This window comes from Engraulis encrasicolus, chromosome 12 (genome assembly GCF_034702125.1).
Source record: "Engraulis encrasicolus isolate BLACKSEA-1 chromosome 12, IST_EnEncr_1.0, whole genome shotgun sequence".
In the NCBI taxonomy this organism is placed as follows: domain Eukaryota; kingdom Metazoa; phylum Chordata; class Actinopteri; order Clupeiformes; family Engraulidae; genus Engraulis; species Engraulis encrasicolus.
Window position 1 is genome coordinate 23,399,830 of NC_085868.1, and position 11,905 is coordinate 23,411,734.

The 11,905-nt window shown below is 48.8% G+C and overlaps 1 long non-coding RNA gene across 1 annotated transcript; it reads right to left on the reverse strand.

Annotated features, from left to right (window-relative positions):
- Nucleotides 1-5,820: 5,820 nt before the first annotated feature.
- Nucleotides 5,821-11,640, reverse strand: LOC134460137 (uncharacterized). Its single transcript, XR_010037001.1, has 4 exons — nt 11,278-11,640; nt 10,757-10,962; nt 9,890-10,041; nt 5,821-5,875 (listed from the first exon to the last, which is right to left on the reverse strand). It is a non-coding gene; the product is annotated as an uncharacterized LOC134460137 (long non-coding RNA).
- Nucleotides 11,641-11,905: the final 265 nt, after the last annotated feature.

The following is an 11,905-nucleotide window of genomic DNA, read 5'->3' on the forward strand; positions in this document are numbered from 1 at the left end:
TACCAGAGAGGCAAAGGAGGCAGAGGGCGAAAACCAAGGTCATCTTCATGATGCTTCAGAAGGGACAGAGTGGTCTGCTCAAAGCTGTGAAAACCTGTGCTTGGAGTTTGTCCTTAAATACATCACCATTATTGAGAAATCTTACACTGCCCTGCCTCCCTGTGTGTGTGTGTGTGTGTGTGTGTGTGTGTGTGTGTGTGTGTGTGTGTGTGTGTGTGTGTGTGTGTGTGTGTGTGTGTGTGTGTGTGTGTGTGCGTGCGTGCGTGCGTGCGTGCGTGCGTGCGTGCGTGTGTGTGTGTGTGTCTTTTCGTTGTATGCGTGGGTGGTGCTAGGTGGCCATGGCTAGACGGACTCAAGAAGCAGCATGGAGACAGACGTTCTGGGACAGCAGTTTATTTCCTTGAGACTGCAAAACGAGCGTGACAGCAGCAACCAAGCCAGACCTTCGTTTTTCTCTGGTGGCCAGCTGTTTTTAAACATATTAAAGGGACACAATGTAGGTTCTCTTATCAGTCGAATTTCGTCCGATATCTCTCTATGGGAGCTATGCAGGGGCGGAGCTATAGGGAGGGCGAGCAGGGCACTTCCCCTTGGGCCCAGGGCCCTCCCGTATTGGTGGTGGGGGCCCTATTGTGATCTTAGCAAGCTGTTTAGGGGGCCCTATAAGTGTCTTGCCCAGGGGCTCTGTGTGCAATTGTTCCGCCTCTGGAGCTATGGGAGACATCCACCGAAAGTTCTGAAGCACCTTTATTCACAGCCGAAGGCGACAAGCTGCGAGGACCCATCATAGCCGCTTTCCAAGAGGGTGTAAAAGCGGGGGTCACGCATGCGTCGGGTCATCTTTCCACAACCAATCCTCTGAGCTTATGAAAGGGAAGGGAATGGAAGAGAGATGTCTCTCATTCTCCTTCAGAGAACCGGGGACATAGGCCTATTATATACATGTCCTAATGTTCTCTTATCAGTCAAATTTTGTTTGACATCTCTCTCTATGGGAGATAATCACTCCCGATCGTATCACCGGAGCCCTAGGGCTCACCCACCGACAGGACTGCCGTGCAGAGAGAAGCCCAATGAGGAAGACTCTTCTTCATTGGGACTCTTCCGCAGGCCCACCGACAGGGGGGTACAAAGGGGTATGTTGTCCCGGGCCCAGGGAGATAGGGGGCCCAAAATTGGGTCCCCATTACATTGTATGTATTGGATAGGGGACCCTTTCAGATGACTTTGGCCTGGGCCCAGAAAAAGCTGTCAGCGGCCCTGCTCTTCCGTTCCCTTCTCATTCATAAGCTCAGATGATTGGTTGTGGAAAGATGACCCGCCACATGCGTGATCTCCCGGTTTTATACCCTATAAAGCGGCTATGATGGGTCCTCAATAACTCAATAATAATGCAATTAAATGTAATGTAATAAAACACATTACACAATTGGAGACATTCCTTGTGTAGCGCCCCTTCGCTCCTTTCGGGGAATAACATAGGAATTTAAGTCATTTATAACAATTAGTTATTAGGTTGCACCTACTTAGTAATAAGTAAATCAATTAAATGAAATGACGCTTCCTTTACATTACATTGCTTTGCATTTGGCAGACGCTTCATAACCAAAGCGACTTTCAAAAGAGGACATAATCATAGCCAACATCGCTACAAAGTGCACAGGAAATATACAGAACAACAAGTGCAGATGCAAAGGAGGGTTATTTTCATTTTTTTAAAGATTAAATACACACTTTTAGACAACTGCTGCCCGTATATTATAACATTATGTGGTCTGCTTAACCCAAAAGGGTCAGTTATCCTCTTTGGGAATATGTGACCTGTAGATGTGCTTATGAAATTGAATGACATTGTGAAATAAAGACATGTGCAAGCTGAGCACAGGCCTGGTAGTGTGGAGAACAAACAAGTGTGGGTGCCGTGGGAAGATGTTCTGTGGTGGCCCTGACCTGTAGATGTGCTTATGAAATTGAATGGCATTGTGAAATGAAGACACGTGCTGTGCAAGCTGAGCCAGTGCTGAGACACCATCTGATCTGATGATCTGAATGACAGTCACAGGCCTGGTAGTGTGGGAAAGTCAAACAAATAAAAACATAGACTGACTCCATCAAGCAAAATAGAAAAAAAATGAATTACTTGTATTAAAAATGTAATCATAGAAATGATATAGGCTACTTACAAACCTTACTGTGTGTGTGATAGCCAAACAAACGGCTGTACATAGATCCATTAAAGCAGAGTTAGACAGCTGATACACATTGTAATTCTGGGGAGGTCCAATGCAAGCATTTTTTGAACAATTTTAAAGTTGTTAGTATCTTATGTTACAGTATAACCATGGTGTTGATGGGTGGTAGTTTTAGGCTAGTTATACAGAATGGCGTGGCGGCAGTGAGACTTTCTGCCGAGTCCCAGGCAGTGTGTTTTTATTGGCCTTTCACACGGACCACCACGTCCGCATGGCATGCACAGCCAGTCAGGACCTATATTTTAAAGGCGTGAATAGCTTAAATCAGACATGGGCATTCTACAGCCTGCGGGCCACATCCGGCCCGTTGTGCATCCCTATCCGGCCCGCAAGGCCATTTATAAATTACTAAACAAATGGGAGAAGCCCCCATATTAGTTGTATAATGGTGCGACTTTTATTTTGAAATCATTGAGATCATGGTGTGTGTTCCAATATGCGACCTTCTCTTCAGTTGTGTCTCCTCTCACGGACTTGCTGAAGGACAGAGTCACATTTAACTGGTCTCCTTCTTGTCAGAAAGCCTTTGAGCAGGTGAAGATGTTGCTGAGCACCGCACCGGTGCTGGCTGCACCAAAACTTGAACAACCCTTTCAATTACAGGTGGATGCGAGCCATGTGGGTGCAGGGGCTGTGCTCTTACAGGTGGATGAGCAGGGTGTGGATCGACCTGTCAGTTACTTTTCACGGAAATTTAACAAACATCAGCTTGTGTATTCCACTATTGAGAAGGAAGCCCTGGCGCTGGTTTGGGCTCTGCAATATTTTGATGTCTATGTAGGGGGTGGGTCACACCCGGTGGTGGTGTATTCCGACCACAACCCACTGACCTTTTTACATTCATTGCAGAATCCGAACCAGCGCCTGATGAGGTGGGCCCTCTTTTTGCAGCCCTACAACCTGGTCATACGTCACATACGTGGCATTGAGAATGTAATTGCCGACGCCTTGTCTCGCATTTCAGAGGGGGCATAATAGCCGCATGTTGGTCGCATCTCACACTCTCCTGCCCTCTCCCATGCCCTGTTCTCCTTAAATTGCTTCTCAGGTACCAGGACCAGGATTGCTGGCGGATGGGGGTGAGGGGGGGCAGGGGATGGTGGGGTGTGTCTGATTGTGGTGATGCATCCTTCTCCTCTGAGTGCTAAAATAATTTAGTTTTGTGTGTGTAATTATTGAGGCCCTAATTCTTTTTTTTTTCTTTTTTTTTGCAGAGCCCCAAGAATGGGGGAAGTTTGTTTTAAGGGGGAAGGTGTGACGGACTGGGTAGTCCTGGGACAGCTCCGCCCTCTGTCAGCTGTACCTGCTCGATGCATTTGGCTGTGCTCAGCATCTGATGGAGCGCAGGTGCGCGTCCTGATGAGGCAGAATACAAAACCGTGCTACACTGGCATGGCGGGGCCTCCCCCTTCCTTTCCTTTGGCGTTTTGGGTTTTTCTTTGGTCACCCCGAGATATTTTTTGCACACACTGACATGATTACTGATCTTGCACCACATTATTCTTTATTCTACTTATTTCAAATAAATACCCTAAATCGTTATCCTGCGTGTGGATTCCTTTTATGTTGCACCTTTTGAGCCAGGGGTCGTAACCATAGAGGTAGAAAATAACACTAGAGGTGACCTCGCCCCCCTTCTGACGGCAATCTGTGGCGGCCATTATCTGTAGGTAGGTCTGATGAATGGAATGAATGGACAAGGAGGCTCACCTCTGTCAAAAATGGCTTAATAATGTGAAAATGTCCATCAACACACTCTACAAGGACAATAGTTGAAGTGTGTTGTTAAATATGTGCAGAATTAATATAATTCGATTTTTAGATGTATTTTATCGACTCATATGATTTAAGTAGATATTTATCCTGACATTTCAAATCTGGTCTTTGATTAATGGGTTACTTCATATTCAAACAGTTTTAGTCCAATGTTTAACAGAGGTGGGCGTGTTCTCCATCGACTTGAATTGACTGAAGGTGCCTACACTACCTACAGACAATGGGAGGCGCCATGTGCCACTTCCCAGTGCTGTCGTGAATTGCCATGTCCACTCTAGTGTTATTTTCTACCTCTATGGTCGTAACAGTCCTCCACTTGTGCTTGTGGCCTCGTACCAGGAAGTAATATGTCATGATGACATCACTGACAACAGCATTATATTTCAATATCTCGCAAAAGCTCAATTGTAAAATCATTTTTTCATTTGCAAACTGGATGGTGAATGAAGAATAGTTCCCCCAAAATTGGTTTGGCTAGGCTGACAGCTTTATTGTTTTCTCCACGGAGGCGAGGCCACAAGCACAAGTGGAGGATGCAAGGTTGCATATTGGAATGCACCCATAGTAATGTTCTTTCCGTGCTAATGCAGTCGAGCTGTGGCCCAGAGGGGGTTCACTGACGGAAGCTGCTCGCCAACTAGCTGCAACTAGCTAACCCTAACCCACAGACAAGTGAAAGATGAATGGGTGTCAACGGAAGTGGCCTAGAAGAGTGCAAAGAAAAGTGCCCCATGCTTACAGTCAAGCATGGTAGTGGAACTGACTTGGTTTGGGGTTGCATGAATGCCGTCAACATTGGGAAGCTGAATTTCAGGGGTGTACTCATTATTTGTGCTGTAGTACTGTAGAATATAATAGAATAGAAAGCCTGTGTTGTCATTATACAATAGGACAATGGCATTTAAAGCTTCATTAAAGTGCACACGCACCAAACAGGGTTTGAATCTCTAAGTGATTGCCTTCTTGTCCTACGCTAACCACTGCCGCCTATCATCTTCGACACACATTGATTGTATAAGGCCAACACTCCCCTTCCATATTAGTCTTCAGAACCATAACCATTTCCATGTTGTACAGTATATTGAACTGTGTCACGCTCACTGTGCCATGTTAGTCTTCAAACTCATAAACAGTTCCATATTATATGCCATCATGTAGAGTGATTACACCTAGTCACAAGTGTAACCTGTCATAAGCGAACCATACGGAGACCACGTCAACAAAGGTTACAGTACGGTTCACTTAAGTGGTCGGGCTACACTTTGGAGCATTCACATATAGTCAGGTCTGAGTTCGTTTAAATGACTGAAAGGGTCCAGGTGCGGCAACACCCTTATTGTTGTCCTTGATTGACTTGGACTTGGCCTGCAGCATTACAATGCTTTCTGTCACCACTAAACCAGAGGGTTGCACTGTGACTAAGCACGCACGCACGCACACACACAGACACACACACACACAAAGTTGCTTATGAGTGATCATGCATTTTACTGTTTGCAAGTGTCTTTATTTTGCAATGCCAGTGCATCTTTCACCTTAGTCCAGATGACTAGATGCTCCTGTTACACTGAATGTTCCCATAATATATACATTTTCTTCAAGTAACTTTGAGCAGCGTTGACTACCATTTAAGTAGTATCTCATACCATATGGTAATGGAATGTGGTATGGAATTGTTGAAGTAATGCACGTAGGTAGTTTTCATAGTGTAGCATTGATGTAATGCACTGCAGAGTACTGTTGAAGTAATGAATGTACATTATAAAGAACTCAGGAGACGGCAGTCATGTAATGCTCAGATGCTTTATTGCGTTTTGTTAGCAGACTCTGGATCAGCTGTTCACCACCTGTCAGGTTTTTCAGGGTTGGAGCCCAAGTGCAGCACGCAACAACGGTCAAAGGTTTAACGGGGTTTTATTCACAAACAAAAAGACTACAAAACACTAAATGTTCAGATGCTGAACATTACAACCAAAAGACCCACGAGGGGGTAAAACAGAAAACAGAAAACTAGAGACACTGGTACACTTACAGGTTGACGAGAAGTACAGGGTTGACTAGGGATCGACAATGACGCAGCAAGGAGCACGAGAAACAGTGGGACTTAAATACACAGGGAACAATGAACAAAACACAGGAAACTAATCAAAACTCTAACCAGAACTAATTACATGGGACACAGGCACAGGTGACGATGATACAAGAGAACAAGACCAAGGAACGACACACAGGTGAAATCAATGACTGAGAACTAGGGGAGAGCAGAGACACGAGTGGGTACAATAATCACAAACTAGAAACGGAGGGGAATAACGAGCTACAGCTAAACTACCAGACAATAGAACATGGGGAAACAATAATCAGGAGACTAGAGACAGGTGAAAACACTGGAGACTAGAGACAGGTGATATCAGAAACCTAACTAGGGAACACAATGAACACAATGACTAGGAACAGGTGGAGCAAACGAGGGGCGGGGCAGACACATGACAGGAAAACCAGGAAGCAAACAAAAGCACATGGACTTAGCAAAACAAGGAGTGAGACAGGAAGTAAACAAAGGCACAGAGAACATTAGGCAAACACCAGCAACAGGACACTAGGAACTAAAAGCACAGGAAACATAACAGAAAAGTCCAACACAGAAGACACAAAGAGTCCAAAACCCTAACAGTACCCCCTCCTTAAGGGACGGCTTCCAGACGTCCCAAAACTGGTTCAGGTGGAGAGCAACTGGGAGGAGGAACAGGGAGAAGCAGGGCACTGGGCTTGGGATCGGGCACCAACGGGATTGGGCCAGACTCGGCAGGACAAGGGGACTCAGCAGGACAAGGGGACTCGGTGGGAGCAAACTCGGGATGGGGAGACTCGGCAATGTCAAACTCAGCGGAACATCGGGCAGGCTTGGGGCATGGGGAACGCCTGGGCAAGGGGCTCGAAGGAAAGTTCTGGGAAACAGACACGGCAGGCGGGGGAACAATGACTGGGACAAACACAGTGACTTTCACAGAAGTGGTGACTGGAATGGTGACAGGGACAGGGAGAAAAACATTGACCGGGACATTCACAACGACAGTCTTGGACATGGGTGCAAGGAAGGGTGAAGAACAGATGGGAACACTCACAGGGACAGGAACTGAGATTGACACTGGGATGGGCACAGTGACAGTGACGGGCACAGTCACTGGAACGGTGACTGGTACCGGGATAAGGACGCGACTGGGAAACACTGGGTCAGAGTGAGAAACAGGAGGTGGGACGGGCTGGGACGTAGACGCGGGAGGCGGGGCAGGTTGGGACACAGACGAAGACCGGGAGACATGGCAAGGTGGAACACAGGAACGCTGGGACACAAAAGCACACTGGGGGGCAGGATCAGGAGTTGGAGATGTGGCGCCCATGGACCATGGGGTGGCGCCCACAGACAAAGGGGCGTCGCCGACCGGAAAAGCGTTGTCACCAACCGGGCAAGGGGCGTCGCCGACCAGACAGGAAGCATCGCCAACCGGGGAAGAGATGTCGCCGACCGGAGAAGGGGATTCGCCCGCTGGAGAAGGGAAGTCGCCCGCTGGAGAACGGAAGTCGCCCGCTGGAGAACCAAGGGCGGCGGCACCAGGCACGTCGAGGGCGGCGGCACCAGGCACACCAGTGGGCAGGGCTTGAGAACGCTGGGACAGGGCTTGAGAACGCTGGGACATGGCTTGAGAACGCTGGGACATGGCTTGAGACTTTGGCGGGAACTCTGGAATGGATGGCCCCTCGGGAATAGGTGGGCCATCAGGAACAGGGAAGACCGGGGGCCCCTCGGGAATAGGTGGGCCACAGGAACTGTGTGGCCCCTCAGGAGCGGGCAGACCTTCTGGTGGCCTTCCATCAGGCTCAGGGGCTTGCGTCGCGACGACAGGGTCCGGCTCGGGGGCTCGCATCTCGTCGACAGGGTCCGGCTCGGGAGCTTGCGTCGCGGCGGCAGCGGCGTGGTCCGGCTCGGGGGCTTGCGTCGCGGCGGCAAGGTCTGGCTCGGGAGCTGGCACGCCGTCGTCCGGCTCGGGGGCTGGCACGTCGTCGTCCGGCTCGGGGGCTGGCACGTCGTCGTCCGGCTCGGGGGCTGGCACGTCGTCGTCCGGCTCGGGGGCTGGAGCGGTGGCAGCGACGTCGTCCGGCTCGGGGACTCGTGTCGCAGCGGCATCATCCAGCCCGGGGGCTGGCGTCACAGCAGCGTTGCCTGGCTCAGGGTCTAGTGTCCGGACTGCGAGGGCAGGCTCGGGGGCTTGCGTCTTGGCGACGAGATCCGGCTCGGGGGCTTCCGTCGTGGCTGTGAGGTCTGGCACAGGATCAGGCTTGGCAACAGTCACGGCTGACCTCTCCTCCGCAGCCAGCAAGGTTTGAAGGGACTCCTCCAGCTGGTCCATTCTCTGCTGCGTAGGGGTCAAGCCGAACTGCAGGAGCCATGGCCTCTCCAGCAGTTGGCTCTTGATGATCTTCACTGCCACCAACTGCCTCTTCGTGTGCCCCATGGTGTAGATGACTGGAAACAGTCTCTCCTGCAGGTTGTAGAATTCTTCCAAATGCTGGAAGCAGATGGACACCTCGGGCTGGGGCTGGGCCGGCGGGCTGGCAGTCTCGGGCTGGGCCGGCGGGCTGGCAGTCTCGGGCTGGGCCGGCGGGCTGGCAGTCTCGGGCTGGGCCGGCGGGCTGGCAGTCTCGGGCTGGGCCGGCGCGAAGGCAGGCTGGGGCTCATCCGGTGGACCGACAATTGAGGGACCTCTTGACGCAGGCTCTTCCATGGAGGCGGGTCGGCGGCCTTTTCGGCGCCGATTGCGTCGCTTCCTCCTGGGGGGTGGCCAGTCGTCCAAGAAGCCGTCTTCGGAGTCCGACCAGCTCCACCAGTCGACTGCTGCAGTTGCAGGAGGGGAGCTTGGGGCTTGGGACCCTATGGGTTGGAGGCGTATACGTCCCAAACGAAGTGGGCCCGGATCTGAGCCAGCTGCCTTTGCCAAACATGCTGCTGGGCTCCAAAATGGCTGCGTCATTCTGTCAGGTTTTTCAGGGTTGGAGCCCAAGTGCAGCACGCAACAACGGTCAAAGGTTTAACGGGGTTTTATTCACAAACAAAAAGACTACAAAACACTAAATGTTCAGATGCTGAACATTACAACCAAAAGACCCACGAGGGGGTAAAACAGAAACCAGAAAACTAGAGACACTGGTACACTTACAGGTTGACGAGAAGTACAGGGTTGACTAGGGATCGACAATGACGCAGCAAGGAGCACGAGAAACAGTGGGACTTAAATACACAGGGAACAATGAACAAAACACAGGAAACTAATCAAAACTCTAACCAGAACTAATTACATGGGACACAGGCACAGGTGACGATGATACAAGAGAACAAGACCAAGGAACGACACACAGGTGAAATCAATGACTGAGAACTAGGGGAGAGCAGAGACACGAGTGGGTACAATAATCACAAACTAGAAACGGAGGGGAATAACGAGCTACAGCTAAACTACCAGACAATAGAACATGGGGAAACAATAATCAGGAGACTAGAGACAGGTGAAAACACTGGAGACTAGAGACAGGTGATATCAGAAACCTAACTAGGGAACACAATGAACACAATGACTAGGAACAGGTGGAGCAAACGAGGGGCGGGGCAGACACATGACAGGAAAACCAGGAAGCAAACAAAAGCACATGGACTTAGCAAAACAAGGAGTGAGACAGGAAGTAAACAAAGGCACAGAGAACATTAGGCAAACACCAGCAACAGGACACTAGGAACTAAAAGCACAGGAAACATAACAGAAAAGTCCAACACAGAAGACACAAAGAGTCCAAAACCCTAACACCACCAGGCTCCTAAGAGCTCAACACCCAAACTCTGATCTCAGGTCACTTGAAGAGGCCAAATCAGACAAGCAGAGAATTTTAGTCTTCAGGCAGTAAGGGTGCCTACGTGTGTGGAGGACACAGCCCTCTATGACAGATCAGAACCATGTCCTACCTAAATGGTGGAGGAGATAAAACAGGAAAAGAATACACTGTATTAAATGGTCTGAAACATCTGAAAAGTGTGTGTAAAATGCCAATTTGATGTGTCCTCACATAACGTAACAATGTGTGTTAGGTGACACATGCTTAGTCTGACCATCTTACTTTCAATATCAGAACTAGAAAAGCACCCAGAGAGGTCAGACCTCCAACAGTTCAGTTTAGATCATCACCAAAAAAGAATCAACATAGCAGTTGTCTATATCAACTTATAGTAGGCCTATACTGTACAAAGTTCAGAATGGTTCATTCAGAACTTTCAAAGATCTTTCAAAACAACAAACAAAGAAGAAAAACACGAACAAAACTTCCTTGGCAAAGGCAATGATCTATATACCATACTCACCCTGCTGTACTGTATGAGTCAGTCAGTAATCTATAGTGTGAAAGCCCATTGGGAAACCTCCATTCCCATCGTCATTGTGACACAGCACTCCACAGCACACAAGTGAACACTGCACACAACGAAATTGCATTTCTGCCTCACCCGTGCAAGGGGGCAGCCCTCAAGGGAGCAGTCCGGCGGGACGGTACCATGGATGGGGGAGAGCACTGGATAATTACTCCCCCCACCAAGTCGGGAGTCGAACCGGCAACCTTTGGGCTACAAGTCTGACGCCCTAACCGCTTACCCATGACTGCCCATGACTATAGGCCAACACACTCACCCTGCTGTATTAGCCAGATAGATTCCATTCATCCTCTTCACAAACACGACATGCTTTGTCAGCCCGTGGGTCTCTAAGATCTCCAGGGGGCCTAGGGATTCCTTTTCCTGGTACTGGTGCATGTGGAGATCTGGGAATGTTGCGAATTCCACGTGTTCCTTCAGGACCCCTAAGTGGTCCAGATGGTGGCCTTCCTAATGCCTGAGCTAAGATACAGCACACAGCAGGGAGAAGGGAAGGACAAGAAATTAAGGCTGGGAATGGACAATAATCATCTCAGAACACAATACGTACCACCATACAGGGTTCACAATGGGGATACCCATTGTGACACATGCAATACGATATGTAGCCTGCGACAAAGTGCGTCTTCCTCAGGGTCTTTTTTTTTAGATGCACTGTGTCGAAATGTTAGTCATGCTAGCACTTCGATAAAACAGCAGAAAAACGTAGAAGTCACGATGAGATGCATAAATGATCCTGAAGATAGAGAGAGAGAGAGAGAGAAAAAGAGAACATACCAGAGAGGCAAAGGAGGCAGAGGGTGACGACCAAGTTCATCTTCATGATGCTTCAGAAGGGACAGAGAAGTCGACTCAAATGGAAATCGGGTTTTGGAATTTGTCTAACTGCAGCTGGCCTTAAATACATCATTATTGAGCAATCCAACGCTGCACACAAAGTTCCACAACAGTTCTGCCGCACGATTGACAAAGCTCTGGAACCAACAGATGGCTTGCAGACTCGTTCACACTCTTTAACTGCACACAATAGGCCAGCACAGTGTTAAACAATCTCCAAAATGGCTAATTTCAGAGATTCAAACTGAAAAAAATACACATTTATATAGGGTGACTATCTGTGTTCATTCCTACTGTAAAATATATCTCCTTATCTCACCTCACTGACTGAATTAACACAATATAAGACAAATTATTCCCCTTCACCTGTGTGGGTGGGGCAAGTGAATTACCAACATTCTACCACATGTTCTTCCAGAGGTACCTTGAGCACAGTTCTATTCACATGCAATATTTCCCTGTCAACTGTGACAACTGAGTTGTGGTGGATTTGTAGCAACATATCTATGATTAGAAAGTAGATGAGATGACCAAAAACCAGGAAACCAAGCCCCAGCAATGTGAGGCT